Source organism: Cebus imitator, unplaced genomic scaffold, assembly GCF_001604975.1.
Source record: "Cebus imitator isolate Cc_AM_T3 unplaced genomic scaffold, Cebus_imitator-1.0 Scaffold195, whole genome shotgun sequence".
NCBI classification, from domain to species: domain Eukaryota; kingdom Metazoa; phylum Chordata; class Mammalia; order Primates; family Cebidae; genus Cebus; species Cebus imitator.
In genome coordinates this window covers 886,566-907,833 of record NW_016107510.1, presented here as the reverse complement: position 1 = coordinate 907,833, position 21,268 = coordinate 886,566, and positions in this window count along the sequence as shown.

The following is a 21,268-nucleotide window of genomic DNA, read 5'->3' as shown; positions in this document are numbered from 1 at the left end:
GGGAGTCTAGGCAGGAGACAAGTGGAATATTAGTATCACAAAGTAACTAATCAAATTGATGATGGAGATATTTTATTGATCATGTTTGAGACATCTAAGAACTCTCAAAACATAACTCTTGAAGGTTTTTAATGATCTGAATGTCCTGATTTGGTAGATTGAGTCTCAAGTATTTAAAATTTCAAGAAGAGAAGTATGTTAATGTCCCACTAATCCAGACCAAGGTCATGGCCCTGTTAGAGGAAGAAAGTCAGTCATCGCTGACTCATGGCCAGCGATTAGAATGTAGATGCTGGCTCTCTGCTCGTAAACCACATTATTTAGGACAATCGGAGGATAATGTTGCTTTGGGATTTCTACATTTAGCATTTGGTCCTATCTCTTGTTTTACTATTTTTTATTATTCTATATTTGTAGATGTGCTTTCAGAATTTACTGAGCCTCAGTATTTAGAATAATGTATCGCTGTTAATGTGGTTTTTTAGCCACAATCCTAAACATTTCCATCTTTCTATTACTTGGAAACCATGTTAGTTAATACATCAATTTCATAACATTGCAAAAAGATTTAAGACATGACACAAATTACCCTAATTTGCTTCTTAGGATAATATGTCAAGATTTCTCCTGATACAGATACATTTTTTAAACAACCATTCCAGATGTCTTTGGCTGTAGTTTGCTCCCAAGAGGGAAGAATGTGGTGATGGACCACACAGATTCCTTTCACTGAGCTAACGCAGTGGGAAATTAAGTCTTCGCACTGCCGTCAGTCCCCAAGCCTTCCATTCCTTTCTCCTGTCCCTTAAATTATTAGCAGTTCCTGTTGTTCATTTTTTAAAAGCATTTTTACAGGCCCTTCATCTTGTGCTCATCTCCCCTCATGTTCTTAATCCCGGCAACATCTGCCAGTCCTGAAAAGCTTGCCGGCTGATATCCTCAGATTGTTAACATAATCCTAACATTCAGATACTTGGTGATTCATGACCAATTTACTTTCAGCTCTTGTTCTTTCAGTTTAAAACTGGTAAATTAAAAAAAAATTATATATGAATTCTGCCGACAGAAACAGTCTTCTGTCAGCTGGAATCAAATTTGCTTTCAGTCTTTCTTCAGTGAATTTTTCAATCTTTCTTCCTCCAGCACATTCCCTTTTACCTCAATTTTTGCTAAGGATTGTTTCATTTTCTTCTCATTCTTTTCAGTTGCCTATGAAGCCTCTCTCAAGTCTATATTTTCAGTAACACTCTCACTAATGCAGTACTTGTAGGCTTCATAGCTACTGGGCATCTCCTTCTAGATGTGCCACAGCAATTCAAGTCAACACCTTCCAAGTTGAATCCTTCCTTCCCTATACCTCAATGAGCTCTGTTCCCTCATTGCTTACTTCAGTGAGCACCACTAAATGTCCACTCAGTCCTCTGAGTGTCTTTTTCCCCAATCCTCAATACCTAATGAATTGATTTTTACATGTAGCATTTTAATATTTATACATTTTTCCTCCATTCTATTCATTTCTATCCTGACCCTTCCTATCTTCAGGATTTCATCACCCCATTCTTCAATTTTTGCAAGATACTCAAAAGATTTCTTCCTATATCGGGCCACACCTTGTTCAATACATTCTTCTCAATGACTCTGGAATTAATTTTTCTAAAACAGAAATATAATTATGTCATGTCCTCACTTAAAATTCTTTAACAAGTCTTCATGTCACTCTCAGGAAAATAATTCAAACACAACATTCCATATCTGACCCTTGTGTAATCCCTGACTTTGTGCATCACCAATGCCCTTCATTCAATAAATGCTCACATCCTTTCAAGCAACTTTCACTTTTCTGAGTGCACCATGCTCTCTCATTCCTCTCTGACTTGGCACAGGAAATACCACTTGTCTGAAATACATGCATTGCTTCTTTGTCTACACAAATTCCATCCAGACCTCAAAATCTGTCTCAGATCTTGCTTCATCCAGAAAGATTTCTCTATTTCCTCACACTTCCATCAGACCAGTTTATGCTTCCTTTCTACTATTGCACCCAGCACGATTTATAATAGCTTGTCATACTCATTGCAATCACCTGGGTCTATGATGGATTTTCAATTGTAGAACATTATCTATCTTTGTAAATGCTAAGACTTAAGTTATTCTTTAAGTAGAATTTTCACCAATGATACTGATAAAAGGTGTCAGTTACTTCAACATGTAATTTATACATTTTCTGCTGTCAGTTACTTATTAAGTAGAAATAGCTTCTGTCTATTTCAGCAGTCCAGTCATTTCTCACTTTTCTCAGCCTCTGTGTTGTGCCCATACTGTCGAGATAAGGCAGGCTTTGGTGGAGATAATGGCTTTCTGACTGTACAAAAAAGTATCTTCTACTCCCAGAGAAAGATGTGAATTCGAGATCTGTTCTTTTGTGTCAGTATTAAGTATTCTACATGACTACTCCTCTTTGGCTACCTCATATAATTAAGAGAAGCTACTGCTATTGACACATGTGACTTCCCTCAGGAAAAGAATCTTTGTGTATTGCGTGTCTTTCTATGAGCTGACTCGGGTTTTAAAAAGTACTATTGAATTTTCAAATATGTAAGTCATGAATTAGTGTAGTGCTTAATAATAACTAAATAAATGATGAATCTTACTTTGATTAGATTTAAACAGTTTTGAAGTACTTCACCTCAATAATCTTATATAAATAGCAAAAAGGAAGAATTTTATGCATTTTAATAGATGCAGAAACATATGAGGACCTTGAGGCCTTCAGGTACCCCTTAAGTGATGCTACCTGAGGGCATATTTTTATACTATAATAAAACTCAATTTGTTTAGAGATCACTTTGGTTCAGATCAGTTTTATTCATGTGATAAAATTATCTTTTATTTTCCTTTTGAAATACATTTATCAAAAGATAAGAACATCTGAGTCAGGATGCATAGTTTGTCTAACACATTTTTGGCTCAAGGGTTTTTTTTTCCCCCCTTAGTAATACTATGATCCAATATGATTCTATAGTAAATATTTAAAGTTGTACAGGCTTTTACTTATACTTGAGAACAACAAATTTTCAAATGCTAATCATGTTCAGTTCCTGTGCTCCTAAAAAGAATTATCACATGAAGTGGGAAATTCTAAAAATGGTAGTCTTTTACTATCCAGAATATTTTCCACAAAAAAACACTGAGCAAACCCAAAACAAAATAATCGTGATTTTAGAAATGATATCCCAATAACTTTTCTTTCAAGACACCATTTTCCTTAGCTACGCTGTGATGAAATCAAACTTCTGAGGACACCAACATAATCAATTAATGTCCTAAAAATTTTCCCAATCATTGAAATTTTCTGGTGATATGACCAACTGACATCAAATCCCCTTCCAAAGAACATAGGTCACCATTGATTTTTATAAAAGGAGGAATGAAAATGGTTGAAAATAGAAGGCAATTTCTTTAAGTATAGTAGTATGAACTTCAGAGTCAAAAAAACTGAATTAGAAACAGCGCTTTGTTACTTATTAGTTAGAAAGTAATAAACTTAGACAAGTTATTTACCTTCCCTGAGTTTCAACTATGAAATGAGATAATAACACAAATGCAAGATACATTTTTAAGGATTGTTTGATGCTATGTATATAAAACTTGATGCACAATGCCTGGTGTGTACCAAACGCTCATTGATTGATGAGCAGAAAAGTTCAAGGACAGAATTCTTTAGGCATCAGCTGTGTTGGAAAGCTATCGTTATCTTATATTTACTGCTACTTTAATATTACTTTCTAAATTATCTCCAGTAAAATAGCAAAGGACAAAATTCACTGCTAAAATTTAAACAAATAATATTATTTTCAAATAATCCTGAAGTACACAAAATGACTAGAAGTTTATAATTCCACTCTTTGCCCCCATCTCCTCTGCAGAATTTAGGAAAAGGTAGTAGATATTAATGCTGATTTGTACCACATTTGCTCAGAGGGATAGCCTCTTACCTACATCTTTAAGTCAGACAGTAAAGGGAACAGATTTTATAAATTTGAAATTAAAAACCAAAATTTATAAAGTCTCCAGTGATTTCCTGAGAAACCAGACAACACAACTTCATTAAGAATGGAAACAAAGCTCCTTGATCCCACTGTTGCAGAAAATGTTCTTTCAGTACATAAGGAAAGGCAAGGAAGAAATGAATGTGAATACTAAAAGCAAAAGAGAGAGTGAAAGCGATTGCCAATCTCAATAGTGGCATCCTGTCTATGGACAGAAGACTTTCCTGTCACTTCTGTAAAAGATCAAGAAAGCCTAGAGTCATCATGCATTTTAAATTAAAAAAAAAAAAAAGTTAAAGTGTTCTACTTTAAGCATTACAACAATTCTCAAATAGATGGTTGTTGTCATCACTAGATGCCACTAATGGAAGTGCATTTTAGAGACAAGCTAAATTCTAACTAAATAATAGAGCAATGCATCAATTTCATATTTTACTTAAATCGGATTTTTTCAGGGCTAGAAAATCTACTTTAGATTTACAGGGGGGAAAATGACCTAGCAAAAAAACTATCTTCAGATTGTTCACAGGCTACTGAACAGATTTGGCATCCACTAGTTATATCCCTACTTTTGGCTGGAAAAAATCAGTCATGTAAGTAGATGAAAATAATCACCTAATTGGTGTAATGGAAGATCACATGAAAGATTCCTCAGTTCACTCAACACCTTGTCACAGTGTCTAAAATTCTACCATTTGGATATTTGGTATTTTTACTACAGAATGGTATTGAAAGTATACCACAGCTCCAACACTTTGCCTTTGTGATAGGATAATATGATACCTTGCTGAAGTTTCTTCATCTAGTCATACAATGCATATTTATTCTCTGACATATACTAAGAACATTTTATATCACTGGGATAGATTAATATGCAAGAGGCATAATTCTTGCCTTCAACAAGTTTATAGTCAATGCATCCTATGAGACTGAAGCAATATTATTGAGAGGAAGGATACTGTCAGGACTGTCTAAGAGAGGTGGAGAAAAAATGTGGTAGTAATGAAAGAAGCAAGAATGTTTTGAGGATTTTTGAACATATTTCTACACATTTATAATATTTCTTAACATCAGCCAAATTTGAGACATATCCTTGAGCTATAAAGTAATCAATTATGTAATCCACTGATTAATTTCTCTTTTTTTGTTTGCTTTTGAGATGGAGTTTTGCTCTTGTTGCCCAGGCTGGAGTACAATAGTGCTCACCACAACCTCTGCCTCCCAGGTTCAAGTGATTCTCTTGCCTCAGCCTCCCAAGTAGCTGGGATTACAGGCATGTGCCACTATGCCTGGCTAATTTTGTATTTTTAGTAGAGATGGGGTTTCTCCATGTTGTTTTTGCTGGTCTTGAACTCCTGACCTCAGGTGATCCACCCACTTCAGCCTCCCAAAGTGCTGGGATTACAGGCATGAGCCACCAAACCCAGCCGTTCCACTGATTTCTTTTTTTTTTTTTTTTCTTTTGAGAAGGAGTCTTACTCTGTTGCCCAGGCTGTAGTACAGTGGCATAATCTCAACTCACCACATTCTCCGCTGCCTGGGTTCAAGCAATTCCCCTGCCTCAGCCTCCTGGGTAGCTTGGACTACAGGCATTCACCACCACACCTGGCTGATTTTTTTTTTTTTTTTGTATTTTAGTAAAGACAGGGTTTCACCATGTTGGCCAGGATGGTGTTGATCTCCTGCCCTCGTGATCCACCCACTTCTGCCTGTTATCCTTGGGTTTATTATAGATTTTAATGGTATTTTCATATTTAGCTTCAATTGTAAAAATTAAACATATTAAAAGTACAAGTGATATTTTAACAGAGCCCTACATGTACATACCATTAAGATGTTATCTGTTAACTTGTCATCATATATCTGTCTGCTCTCACTCTCTCATGCAGGCTTTCTCCCTCCCTGAGTAAGTACAGTTACAGCTAAGGACTTACCCTTTTATACTCCTCTTTTGCCTTTCTCCCTTCTCCTCAAGAATAACTAATAAGAGGCTGCTTCATTTATTTATTTATTTGATAAATATTTAATGAATGGCTACCATGTGCTAGACATTATTGCAGGTATTTTAAATAGATCAGTGAACTAAAAGAAAACACAGGTTGTTGCCCTTCCAAAGTTCACATTTTAGATGGGCAATATATATTATAATCAACAAACAAAATTAATTGTATTTACATTTTATATTATTTGAGAGAGTGACCAATGCTGTGGAAAACTAAACTAATGGAGCAGATAAGGAAGATTGAGTGGTGGGATGAGGTAATTATAAATTGAAAGGTAACAGAACAAAAATTTTAAAGAGGTAAGAAAGTGAAGACATGAGCTTAATAAATATTTGGAAAAAGTAATTTCCAGACAGGGTATAAGCATAACAAAGGCTCTATAGCCAAAGTTTACCCTGCATGCTTTGGGAACAAGTGGGGCTGTAGCAGAGAGAACTAAGAAATAAATTCAGAAAAATGTTAGGAGTTGGGTTATGTGGGCCCTATTAGCTCACCGAACTTAATTTCAGAGAAATGGAGAAACATTGTAGAGTTTTGAGCAGAAACACAACATCGTCTAACTTACATTTCAAAAGAAACATTCCGATGTTAAGAACGGACTGAAGAATAGCAAAGATAGATGCAGAAATACAAATTAGGACAAAATTGAAGTAGCCAAAAGTTTATGGTAGCTTGGACCAGTGGGGATACCAAAAAGTTACTGATAATACATATATTTTGAAGCAGAGCCTAAAAGAAGAGCATCATTTTTAATGTTTGCTGCTGTTACTTAAGCATTTGTGTTTTAATTTGCTACATCCTGATTTCATTGCATGGATTACTATATTACAGTAAATTCAGTGTATCACGTGTTTATTAACTAGATTTATATCTGTTAGAAGATGATGACCTATACACTCTGCAACTATGAAATTAAGATTTGCTGAAGACAAATTAGAGTAATTAATCACATTATCATGTGTCATTCAGACAGGCAAGAACAAGACTGCAATGAAAGGAAAGATGAAATCCAGTTATGAATTTGTAATTTAGGTGAAAATCCGATACCTGCTGAGCAACATTCACATTTAAAATGTAATTCAGAATCACTTTATTCCTTTAATTGGATAGCACTATATAAAGTTTTGGTAAACAGGCAAAGCTTGTTTTGAAGAAAATATATTGCTGCTAGCAGCTTTGTTGTCTTTAAATCCAAAATACGTTAGCACAGGAAACACAATCATTTCTGCCCTTCATAAATCTAGTAAATTGCCATATCCTACATCAGTTTTTTAAATATTTTCTTGAATGATTTTCAAATACCTCTTATTTTCACCTACCAATGTGCCTAGGATGTTCCAACCAACCAAAGTATTTTTTGTTAGAATAATTAGTCCTACTACTTCTGAACCCTTTAGCTACTTCATATATAATTAGGGCCATTCCCACATTAATACTAGAAAAAGCCATTTCTTCCTCATTGATTCTATAAAATTGTATCTAATGTATAATTCCTTACTGCAAAGTGCAGCCATTTGAGTCTCTACAAAGATTTTCCAAGTCATCATATATATTTCAAAAAGTATACATCAAAAATAGCTTGAAATGCAAGGAGAAAATAACTTCTGAGAGATAATTTAGTATCTTTTTCTGTAGTTTACAAGAGAACATATTCGAAAAAATAAAGTCACTAAGAATAAGATAATAAGAGCAAATTAAAGCATATTTACTAAATTCTGTACCTTAAAAACATAAAGTACAGTGTATTAGCAGGATAGAGAAAGAGGAAGTCCCATATCTTCCTTTTTCCATATAGGCACCTACTCAACAACTGTATATGAACAAATGCCACAAATCAGCTAAGAGGCTTCTACACTTCAGTAAGCGTGAAACCAGCTGCATCAAACTGGTAGGAAAATTCATGGCACTCACTTGGTATAGTCCTTCACAATGGCTCAGCACAGCATGAACAAGTGAAAATTAACAGTTCTCAACTTTTTCTTCAGGAAGAATACAGAAGCCTGGAACATACTTCCAGCATTCAGACTTTTGAGTGGGAGGCTTTCTGAGGATTCCATCTTGCCTGACTCTCACTAGCTACACGTTAAGGGCCATGCAGAACAAAGGCAAAAGATTGGACTGGTACACACTCACTGCCATAGTTCTTCCCCTGCTGGCTCCACACAGAAAAAGTGGAAGAAAATTCCAAACATCCAGCTTCTCCCCAGGGAGGGAAAGAATTAGAAAATGTATCCAACATTCTATCCTTTTGGAGGGCTTCTCAAGGGACTAGTTTCTGTCTCATCTGTCTTAGGATGTAAACAGGGCTTGGCATTCCCTAGATTGCTAGAGACTAAAGAGAACAAAAGAGAACTGGGAAGCTTGCTGCTGCTCCCAGAGATCTGTGGTACAACAAACAGAAGCCAATACAGCATAGCAGTCTCAACCTCAGTGGAGAAACCAAAGAGTGGCACCTGCATACAATCATATGAGGCCTTTTAAGTCATTGATGGAACTTACTCTTAATTGCTGTCTTGTTTACCTTAGAGCATTCATGGAGCCTCGAGTAATCTGGAATTCTGGGAGCTGCTGAGAACAAAAAAAGAACTGAGTAAGTTGCAGCAGCTCCAGAGAACCTGAAATAAATGCAGAGAAGCAACTGAGGGAGCAAGACAGATTGAGGTCCTGAGGTGAGAAACCAAAAAAAAAATCATTATATTTGGGAATTTACACATACAAATGCAGAGAAAACACATCCATACAAAAGGTATAAGATGTCCCCGGAATCTCAGCCTGGGCTGATTGGTGAAGATCTTTCCCGTATGAAACCAGTCTATGAAGACTGGGAGAGGTGACTGTTTTTTTCACATACATCAATTTTAAAACAGTTAAAAACATAATTGAAGTAAAGCAACGACATGTACCACAAGAAACCAACTGTAAATAAACAAAAGTCAATGAATTACCTGACAAACAATTCAAAATAAACATCATGAAGATGCTCAATGAGCTCAGAAAAGTTATTCATGAGCAAAATGATAACAAGGAGATAAACATTTTTAAAATCAAGCAGAAATTTTAAAGCTGAAGAATATAATAAATGAATTTAAAAACTCACTAGATAAGCTTAACAGAAGACTTGATCAAGCAAAAGAAACAATCAGCAAATTTAAAGACAGGTCATTAGAAATTAACCAATCAGAGGAGCAAAAATTAAAAAATTAAAGAAAGCATAAAGGACTTATGGGAAATCATGAAGTGGACAACACATTATGAGAGTCAAAGAAAGGAGTAGAGAGAGAAAGCAGGAAATAAAAGTTATTTAAAGAAACAATGGCCCCAAATTTTACAGATCTAGAGAAGGAAAAGGATAGTCATACTTAGGAATAAGTGAATCCCAAATAGGATGAACCCGAAGTAGTTTGCACTGAGACACATTATAATCAAATTGGCAGAGGTCAAAGACAAAATGGAAATTTTGAAAGTAGCAAGAGAAAAGCAACTCATCACACACCAGGAAGCCTACATCAAATTATTAGTGAATTTCTCAGCCAACCCTTGCAGGCTAGGAAAACTTGTGAGATAACATATTTAATTAAAGTGCTAGAAGAAAAACTACCAAATAAGAATATTATAGTGGCAAAACTATCTTTCACAAATGAAAGAAAAACTAAAGATTTTCTCAGAAAAAAAAAGCCAAGTGAGTTCATTACCACCCGACCCACCTTTTAAGAAACGTTAAGGAGAGTCCTTCAAGTTGAAACGAAAAGATATATGAAAGCAAAAGAAAAGCAAGCTAATATATAAAGCTCTCTGATAAAGGCAGATATATAGACGAATACAGAGTATTGTAATACAAAACCACAGTATATAAATCTCTTTTAATTCTCCTAAAGAAGTTAGACAAAAGCATAAAAATTACTAAACCTATAAAAATACATTAATGAATACTGAATTGCTACAGACAGATAGTTTGTGTCACCCCAAAATTCATAAGTTGAAATCTAATCCCCACTATGATGGTATTTAAACATTGCAAAGTAATTAGGTCATGATGGTAGTAATTAGGCCAGGATGGTAGAACCCTTATGAATGGGATTATTGCTCTTATAAGAGGAGGCCAGAGAGCTAGCCAGCTTTCTTGCTGCTCTGTGAAGACCCAGAGGAAACACTGCCATGGCCATCTTCAAACCAAGAAGGTGACTCTCATCAGAACTCAACCATGCTTGTACCCTGATCTCAGGATTCCAACCTCCAGAAATATGAGAAACAAATGCTTGTTTATTAAGCCACCCAGACTATGATATTCTATTGAAACAGCCCAAACTATGATAAAAATATAAAAAGTTGTTCTTGCTTGTATGTAGAATCTAATGAAGTTGAACTTGTAGAAGTAGAGAGTAAACAATGGTTACCAGAGGCTTGGTGCAGAGGAGGTCAGTGAAGAGGAAGGAAATGGGGAGCTGCTTATCAAAGGTTACAAAGTTTTAGACAGACAAAAGGAATAGATTTAAGATTTATGGCACACCAGGATGTCCATCGTCAATATAATGTATTATCTATTTCAAAATAATAAAGAAAGTAAATTTCAAATGTCTCACCATAAAAGGTAAGTAAGCAAGGTCATATATATATATTGTCACTTAATTGAATCAGACCAAATTATACAGATGTATCAAAACATCATATTGTACCCCATAAATATACACATTTATATAATTTGTCAGTTTTCTAAATAAAGGGGATAAAAAAAGAAATTTGAACTTCACTAATTCTGCCTGTATATTTCAAGATATACTCAAGGAAAAAAATCATTAGGTAGGAAGACATGGACCTGGGAAAATGCAAATTAAAACAACTAGAGGTTAAAAGGCTCAAAGAAGGGAGGAGTTATTTAATCCAATAGAAAACATGATTAAACAGCTAGATAAATTTGACTAAAAATTGTTTATTAATTAATAGCATTATTATTACATCAGAGTGACCTAGCTGGATTTATTAGGTTCAAAATCTATGACTCCCAGACATTCATTTGACTCAATATACATTATTATACTTTAATATCCAAGAAATGTTGCTGCAGCATCGCAGGAATAAAGAGTTAGGAGGAATCTCTATTTCTTTAGGAAACTCAGCACAGACTGTCAGTGCAGAAACTTCGGAAACAATCACAGAGACAGTTGGTGTCCTCAGGACTTTAATCTGTGGTAACGTGTGGCATTAATCCATAATAAGGCAAGCACCTTTTATCAAAGGCTATCTTTCTTACAAAGGGTACTACCAGCTGAGAGAAGGTGGCCACACACACTTCAAGAAATTTCAACATCAATAAGGAAGTCAGAGTGGAAGACCATACAATTAATTCTTTCCAAACACATCAATTGAATACTCCCTGGAAATAAAAACAGTAAAATCACGAAGATTTGGGATAGGGTAGTATTTGGTTTACAACTTTAAGTAGGGCAGAGTTCCTGATCAATGAGCCATCAACCTTGAAATTATTTGTAATACATCTTAAAACATATTCACAAGCTGGCGGAGATAAGAAACATTCATTTTATATTAGAAAAGTTATTAAAGATTACATTGCAAAAATAATTAAATGGGAAAACACACTTTTTTTTTCAACTGATGACAAAAACAAAAAAGAGGCCTTTGATAAAAATTAAAGTTGTTCCTGGTTAAAACTCTTAGAAAGCTAAGAAAAGAATATTATGAATGTAATACCATAAAATAATATCTAATAGAATACTTCATAATGAAATACTGGAGTCGTTCCCACTGACACCAAGAGCAAGACAATAATGTGTAACATTTCCATCATTATTTGGCATTTTCCTGAAGCTTTATCTCATAATATGCTAAAATGAAAGGGGTAGAAAATTTACCATTATTTGAATCATGTAAGATTATATGCCCAGAAATTTCAAGAAGATAAATTGAACATTTCCAGAATCATTAAATGATGAGTAAGAATATTTTAAAATTAACACATTTCTACATTTTCATATAAAACAATAACAAGTTTAAGAATATTTTAAGTTTTGAGTTACACAGCTATAAAAAAATCCAGAAACACTGCAAAGAAGAAATGTGAAAGACCTTTATGAAGCAAACTATAAAAATCTCTACTGAGATAGAAAATAAGTTTACATTTAAACATGAAATATATTTATTGCATATTTTTGGTGGGAAGACTAAATATTACAAAGTGGGAAGATGGATTTTTTACCAATTTTTTAACATGCCAGTATTTTCCAATTAATCTAAAATGAGTAGCTAAAAATTTTATAATAAAAAAGTTAATAAGTACATTGAAGGGGATAATAGGCTGAATGAAACACAGTAGTAATTAGCACACCATTGTGTGCTTTGCCAAAAATGAATAATGAACATAAACAATGATGCAGGAAGATTATCTAAGGGTGTTTGTGGGAGTAGATTTGAGGGGAAAGAGACTACAATATGAAAGACCAGCAAGAATACAGCTATGTGACAAGAACTATGAAAAAGAGAGAAAAGGAAATAGTGAAAAGGGGAAAGATACTTGAGGAAGAACTGATGGGTTTTTATAATAATACAATAGAGAGACTGGAAGGGAGGGAAATCCTACAGCATAAGTATTTCATCTTAAGGGACTGTGGCATGGAGGTGGAGAAAACTGATGGGAAGTATACAGTAGAGAAACAGGTTATGAGTTTCCTTTTAGTCAGAGCAAGCTTCAGAAGCAGCACACCATTCTCAAGTTCAGAGTATTAGCTGTGCTCCTCATGTAGATGTATAAATTAACTAGGATGATAGCAGTATTGGAAAATGAACATCATGCAGCAAATAAATGTCTTCAGAGAAAGAGGACAATGAATAAGATTGTGGATAGATGACAGCGACAAGGAGGAATGGAGGGTTGTATAGTCAAATATGAGGTTCAAAAAAGAAGGAGGAATTGTGATCTGTAAGACAATATGAGGGCCATTGCTTAATTTAACAAATGATACTGTTATTTTAAATATTACAGGATTTTCTACATAATGAATTTAACAGAAAATATGTTACGATTCTGCATTTAAAAATGTAGTATCCATGTAACCCTGACCCAGGGTAACTCTATTTCCTAATTCTGCTAGATCAGAAGCTCATTGTGGATAAGAATAATTCTATTTGATCTTCATAAATTCCATATTCCATAGCACAGTGCTGGGTTTCCCCCTGAATCTTAATAGAGAAAATCTGGCAATGTAAAGTGCCACATAGTTATAAAATCTTTGAGTCATCACAGCAGTTATGCACAAAGTTATTTAGCACAGGTGTCTCCAAAGTTGAAACACATTTGGGGAGTAAAAGGTACCTATGGTTCTCACACTCACACTCCTGGTGTGATTCCGTGCTAATGTTAGCACACTGAGATATAACGTTAAATGTGTCATATCTGGGTGACTCATTAGCTGGTAGGAATTTGTTAGAGGAGAGCCAAAGCTTTCCAATATGTCTATCTTTATTTGGTAATTTCTATGTTTATATTTCCCCATTTAGAGAAAATTCCAGACCGTTTGGAAGCACATATAAATACATGTGAATGGCTTAAAGTTTTATATGCCACATATTATTTTGATATACCCCAACTGGAGAGTAGAAACTCTCTTGCCTGTGTTTCTAAAATATACACCTACCTCTGCACTTACAAGATACTGCAACTATTTATATTCACATCTATCTTCCCCACTATACTGAGACCCCCTTGGCACAGAGACCATGCTTCATTCATTTCTGTATTATTAATGTTTACTAAAAGTTTCTTACGCTTAATAAGCATTCATTAAATGTTTCTTAACTAAATGGATGAATTAACATAATAATTTGGAAATTAAATTCTTATGAAACAATGCAAACAATTCAGTAAAAATCTCCAAGATAAACTATATTATTCAATTTACTGAAATGTGGGCGTTAGATTTAAAAGTCTTCCTTTTATGTCATTTTTATTTTTTCTGTCTGTCATATGGTTTGAATCCTAGTTTAGAAATTATTCCTGTATACCACCTTCAATTAGGAAGAACAACACATTGGTGGTATTTATTAATAACTGTAAATGCTATAGGATCTCAAAATTTACTATTCTGTGTATCACTTTTAGTTGCAAAGTTTGTAAGAGCTACAGACTGTGAAAAAATAAACAAAATTTGAATGACTATATGTTTTGTGAGCCTAGGATGTTACAGGATTCAATCATATCAGATTTTGTGCCCCTCACCTTTCTCCTAATACTAAATGCAACTCTTCCTTTCAACACATTATCAAACAAGGAAAAAAAAAAACTTTTATTGAATGTATAAGGTAAAAAATAGTAATTTTACATTGCTCTGAATAAATTTGACTGTCCAAATGCACAAAATGGAGGATTTGAGGTCAAAATCCAGTTCAGCTCAAGAAACATTCTTTCAGCACCCACACAGGTAGGCTCTGTGCTGGGTGCTATGGTCTGTAAAAACACAAGCCCTCTTGGAGCTAAAAGTTCACTGGGGAAATCAGATATAAATAATTATAATAAAAGCAAATAAGTATAATACAAATGTTCCATCTCTGTGATTGCATGTGATTTAACATCTATGATCTTCAATTTTTCTTGTCTGCAAAATAATGGAAATAATAGATCTTGTTTCAAATCATTGTTGTGAGAATTATATAAGATAATGTATATAAAGTTCTTGGCATAGTACCTGGAATATTGAAGCCACTCAATAATGCTATCAATCAATAGCAATTATTTTATATGATACTCAAAGAGACATCACAGAGAAGAAAGTGATTAGGTTTATTTGTAGGATTATGGTTTACAGATTCAATCAATCAGGGAATTATTTACGGGAAAGTGATGTTACAGTATATAAAAAAGGAAGAGAGCACAGATAGCTATGTATAAACATTCTTTATTTGCTAGCTGTGAGATTCCATACACTCTCTTGAGTCTCTACTTTCTGATCTGTAAAATAAAAATTATAATATGTACCTCATCACAATGAAGACTAAATATGACAATGTGTGTGAAAATAGTGCCCGACACATAACAAGCATTCAAAAAAAAGGAAGAAGGGAGGAAGGAGAGAAAAATAAATTCTGAGAGAAAAAGAGAAATTAAGAGAAAGAAAGGAAGGAAAGGGAAGAAGTGGAAGAGAGAGAGCAAGGGTAAGTAATAAAACTGCTAGAGTGTTGTATCAGTTATCATTACTGTGTAACAAATTATCCCAAAACTTCGTGTCTTAAAACATATATTATTTCACAGTTTCAGTGGGTCAGGAATCCAGGTCCAATTTAACTGGATTCAGGTTCTCTCAGAATTCTTCAATGTATTGACCAAATCCATAGCCCTTGCAAGGCTTGAGTAGAAAAGGATTTACTTGCATGGTTATTTGTGTAGTTGTTGACAAGATTCAGTTCTTCAAAAGATATTGGCATGAAAACCTCATTTCCTGATGGCTGTTGCCTGTAAGCCACCCTTAGTTCCTTGCTAAGTGGGCTTCTTTACAGGACAGAGGGAAGAGAGAAAGAAAAGGAGAGAAGGAAGTCATAGACTTTTATAACCTGATTTCAGAAGTGATATCTCTCTTTTTCTTTTCTTTGTTCTGTGTATTATAAGCAAGTCATCAGATATTAGATCCAGCCCTTGCACAAGGGGAGAAAATTATACAAGACTTGAATACCAGGAGGCTGGGATCATTGGGAGTCATTTTAGAAGCTACCTACTAAAAGTGTTCATACCAAAGCTGACATTTATAAACACAGTGGTTAGAAGTATGGACTCCTAATATACTGCCTGTACCCAAACCCTGGCTTTGTTACTTAATGACTTTATCATTTAGAACGAGTTACTTAACCTCTCTATTCCTCAGTTTTTCACCTGCAAAAGTTAGATGAAAATAATTTCTACAACATTAGGAGTAAATAACTTAACAATATTTAACATCCAATTTTATAAGCTGTTGAAAATAGAGTAAAAATGCAGCAAGTCACATGATTCAAGTGAGTCTGTCTCTGCTTGCAACGTGCTTCTCCCAAGATACCTTGGTAAGACCCCTTGTCTGGGTCAGGTTGGCAATTTAAAACAATCCTTGCTTCTGGTGGAGTGCCTTTATGTTCTGTTGCAATAGCAAGTCACCTGGCAGCCAGGTGGAAAAACTTCCCCGCTGCCTTCATTGGCAGGTCATGAGACAAAAGATTGGCAAGAGAGAACTTTTCTGATCATTCCTCTAAGATGAGCAAGCAATTTTAATCAAATATATTGACATAGTTTGGACACCTGCCCTCTAAATCTCATGTTGAAATCTGATCCCCAGTGTTGAAAGTGGGGCCTAGGGGAGGTATTTGGATCATGGGGGTGGATCTGTGAATGACTTGGTGCTATTGGTTCAGTATCCAGTGAGTTCTCAAACTATTAGTTCCCATGAGATCTGATTGTTAAAAAGAGTCTGACACCTTCTTCTCTCTTTCTTCTCTCTCACTGTGCGATGCCTGCTCCCCTTCACCTTTTGCTATGAGTAGAAGCTCCCTGAAGCCCTCACCAGAAACAGATGCTGGCACCAGGCTTCTTATACAGCCTGCAGAATCAGAAGCCAAATAAACCTCTTTTTAAAAATACATTCCCCAGCCTCAAGTATTCCTTTATAGCAATGCAAATGGACTAACACATATATAAAATCAGAAGATTGGATCTTCCCAACCCCCTCCTCCAGAATAGCAAAGCTAGAAATATGGAAGAAGCAATCCCAGTTTTTATAAATGGTAAAAGCTGTTAATTTTGCAGTGAATTTTATACATGTTTATTCACAGCAGAGAAATCGTGTTATTTCCAGCTCCTCTTTTTATTGCTAGGAAGCCTCACAGAATTACAACCAGTGAAATATTCCCCTTTTCTCTTGGGTGATAATAAATTTCCCGGTGGAAAAGAAATCGTTTTGCATTCTTGCTATATAATAACTCAAATATTTGGGCATGTTGCAGTATAACATTTTTAATTGTCTAATCAAGATAATGCTTTATTTGCTTAAAAATCTAGGTATAAATATTTCTCTGTGCTTAGAAGGAATTACATATGTAAAAGGGACCCCTAAAATAGCTTCATGCTTTCATGTTACAGGTGAGGTAGATAAGGCTAAAGGGCTAAGAAATTTGCCAAATTTATATAATTTTTGGACTCATAAAATAACAGCACATGTATTTATAATGAAAATATCAGTACCGGGTCAGGCACTCTGCCAGATCCTTCCCATTTCTATCTCACATAAATCACAAACTAAATATGATTATATCTTTTACAAATGAAGAAACTGAGGCTAGATAATTCATTTACTCATTGCTTTAATATTGTTACACTCCTATATGTGACTATGTGAGACATGGGGTGAAGGGTAGTGAGATGACACACCTACTTTCTACCTCTGAAAAGCCTGCCTTCGTGTAGGGGTGTGGAGGGGAGCACACAACAATCAAGTAAAGAAACAAATATATGAATACAAATTGTGATTGGTGAAGGAAGCAACCAGAAAGCTATGATAAGACTAAAAAAGGAAGAGGAAACTGACTCATAAAATAACAGCACATGTATTTATAATGAAAATATCAGCACTGGGTCAGGCACTCTGCCAGATCCTTCCCATTTCTATCTCACATAAATCACAAACTAAATATGATTATATCTTTTACAAATGAAGAAACTGAGGCTAGATAATTCATGTCTTTGAAAGAGTAAATCTTCAGCTGAGCCTGAAATAAAGAGAAGTAGTCAATCGGGAGAAGAGGGAAAATAGGGGTTCCATGAGAGGGGACTGAAGGGACAAAGGACCTAAGAGGAGGTAAGAATCTGACTGATCAAAGAACTAGAAGAAATCTGCCATGGGCTGCATAACTTGCCTGAAGTCTCTGGGATAAGCCCTCAAGTGTGTCTTCCCCCAGGTTCCTGACTCTAACATCCATAATCTCTCCCCTTCCCTATGCTCCTAAGGAAAGTAGGTGGTAAGGAAAGGGGCCAACATGACCATAATCCTAAACCTCTGTGTGCTCGTGAAACATCTTCCTTCTAAAAATCTTCAGAGGTGACAGCAATCCCAATAGAAACCTTCATCTTTAAAATTCACCATGAGAAGTCAAAGAAAACTGCAGCCATTTGTGTTGTGTCCTCCCAAACAATATTCGTAACACAAAATGCACTGAAAAGAAGGGACTTCCTTCTACACATCTCAAAATAAGACTACACAGGAGCTAAAAACAATAGCAGAGCCACCTCCTACTCTCTCCCTGAGGCACTGCCAGTTGAAGGTAATGCTGGCTCCCCAAAATCCAAGGCTGGAACAATTGCAGTAGTTCTTTCTTTCTTGCTTACTTCTTTTTGGATGCTCCACTGATAGTTTTAATGACAAGAGTAGCAAATAAGCTTTATCTTGGCATTAAAGGAAGAGAATTATTAGCTCCTGATCACCTACTAAATGCCAAGTAACATTCTAGGCCTTATGCTTATATTACCTCATTACTTCCCTCCTAGCAAACTGAGTTGTAGATATGTTTTTAAATGTAGTTATTTGAAAAAAGATCAGAAAAAGTGAGATTTTTACTCTAACTCACACAAATAAAAAATGTAAACTCATGCTTAATTTGCTCCAGATAATAATTTTTGTATTTTCCCAATACAACTGCATCTTTTGAGGTAAGATAGTGGGATAGAATGGTAGAGTTCACAGCATGGATGGAAGAAGAAGTTATTGTATGTTATGGTACACAAATAGCCTCTGGTTTAGTAGTACAGTTTTGGGGTATACTAACAAAAGCAGGTAGGGACAGATTATATTCCACCTAATTGGCACACAACTGGATACATTTTGATACATTATGATCATTGATAGGTCATTATTCCCGGGTAACCAAAGATAAAATGTAGAGAAACCCTATGCTGTAATTTGGCATTTAAATAAAGTTTTCCTGAATTCCAATCTGTAAGCAAAGGCAGATTCAACAAATCTCTTAGGACAGTCTCTGGTGTAGGCAAACAATCTGGCACCAAATGCAAACACCCCCATACATCCCACATTTGTGTGCTGAGTCAAAATGCTATAAGAATATAAATTCCTGCCCAGCAGACGCTGGGGCTGCGTGCTTGCTTTGAGAGATGGTTTGGTAAGGTGCTGTCCCAATTCTCTTTTTCTACACTAATGGGCAGATTGCCTTACAAGTACAAATCGTTATCAAAATAGACCAGAGATTTGACAGTACCCTTCGTCGGCAATTTCAAATGCACCAGCTGTATGCCAAGGTAAAATAAATCAACCTGTTCTAAAAGCAGGTTAAGTTGAGCTACAAGTTAGCTTCTGGAAAAGGCAAGTGTAAATGAGGCCCACGGTCCTCTGAACTGAAGGAAAAATTATTCAATGCAGAAAGGTATTACTTTTCTTTATTCCCCTAAGCGGTTCTTAAGATTTAGATTTTTTTCTCTTTTAGCTCTCTTGCTCATTTAAAAATTGCCAGAATATGAGTGTTAGGTTTAAATATCCCTTTAAAAAGTTATATAAGAGTGGCATTACAGGAATGCCCAAGTGAGCCTTTGCAAGTAAAAATCAATCAATCAATCAATAAAACTAACATTTCTGAGCCTCTAATGGGCCAGGCACTGTGCTATAAAATTTACATATGAGCTTGAGTATGAAAGTGGGACTTTCTTGTTGTCTGAGCATTTTGGCTCAAGTTACACATCTGTAGACAATGAGACATAAGTCCCACCACATTCTGAAGGCAACAGTCAGGAGGTGTAACAGTTATCCGGGTGCCAAAGGAAGCACCATACCAGCCTTTCGACCTTCAGCTTATCACCCCATCCAGTTCATATAAGGTCAGATGGAGAAGAGTTGCCAGCCTACTGGGAAACATGTCCACCTCTCCTCCCTAGTGGGAGAGAAGAGGTAGGTGGTTCCCTACTGGCCACCAGCCAAGAGATGCAGAGGACCAAAAAAAAAAACTCACAGACATCGAGAATGCTTGAAAGAAGAAAAGATTGTCATATTCCTCCATGGCTGGATGCTTGATGACCTAGGGAAACCCATACAGTTAGCTCAATGTTTTCATGAGAGTACAGTGTGGGGAGAAATATCTTAGGATCTGGATATATATTCTGTAGAGTTTTATCCTCAATTGAAATTAGTATTTGCTTTTCATGAGAAAATTCTTAAGGTGGGATGACAAGAGATGCCATAAAGTATAAGACAATAGGAGAAAGTAGCAAATAGAATGATTATTCATGTTCACATTTGTCATGGAAAAGATAGTGTAGTAGTCCATATTCACACTGCTATAAAGAAATACTGAAACTGGGTAATTTATATAGAAAAGAGTTTAATTGACTCACAGTTTCACATAGCTGAGGAGGCCTCAGGAGACTTATAATCATGGTAGAAGGAAAAGCAGGCACCTTCTTCATGAGGCAGCAGGCAAGAGAGAGCATGAGTGTGCAAGATGAACTTTCAAGCACTTACAAAGCCATCAGATCTCATGAGAACTCATTCACTATCACGAGAACAGCATGGGGGAAACCATCCCCATAATCCAATCACCTTCCTCCATGTCCCTCCCTCGACACATGGGGGTTATGGGAATTATAATTTGAGATGAGATTTGGGTAGGGGTACAGAGTCAAACCACATCAGATAGAGCCTCCTTGGGCCAAGTAGATTCCACAAGACATAACCAGATAACCAGCTTGAGATATATTATTGAGACTATCCAAGGTATAATGGTGCAGTAAGTACCTTGGGATAAACTACTAAGACAAGATTCAACAGGCCAGGTGTAAAATGCCTTATGTCATCAACTGTCCAGTGTGAAAAACTATGATGGGTATTCAACCAACCTACAAATTTGTGCCTTACAAAAACATGAACATTTGAACATTTGCCAAAGCAGGGGAAATATCAGATAATATGAGCCAAGATAGATTTTCAAATAGGGCAAAGTAAATAGAAATCACTTTTATCCTTTTCCTCTTCTCTTCCTTAACGCTGAAGGAGTTTGAAGGGTGAAGAAAGAGGGGAGGTGGAGGGAGACAAAGGAATACTAAAAAGCGAAGCCATGCTGTCTTCCCAGTATAGGTGGAACAGATTTGAGACTGAAGTGTCGAATTTAAAATTGAAGTCAGGAAATACATATAACTACCTGAAATTGAACCTTTCTGGCAAAAATAAAATTACTCATTAAAATAATCTAAAG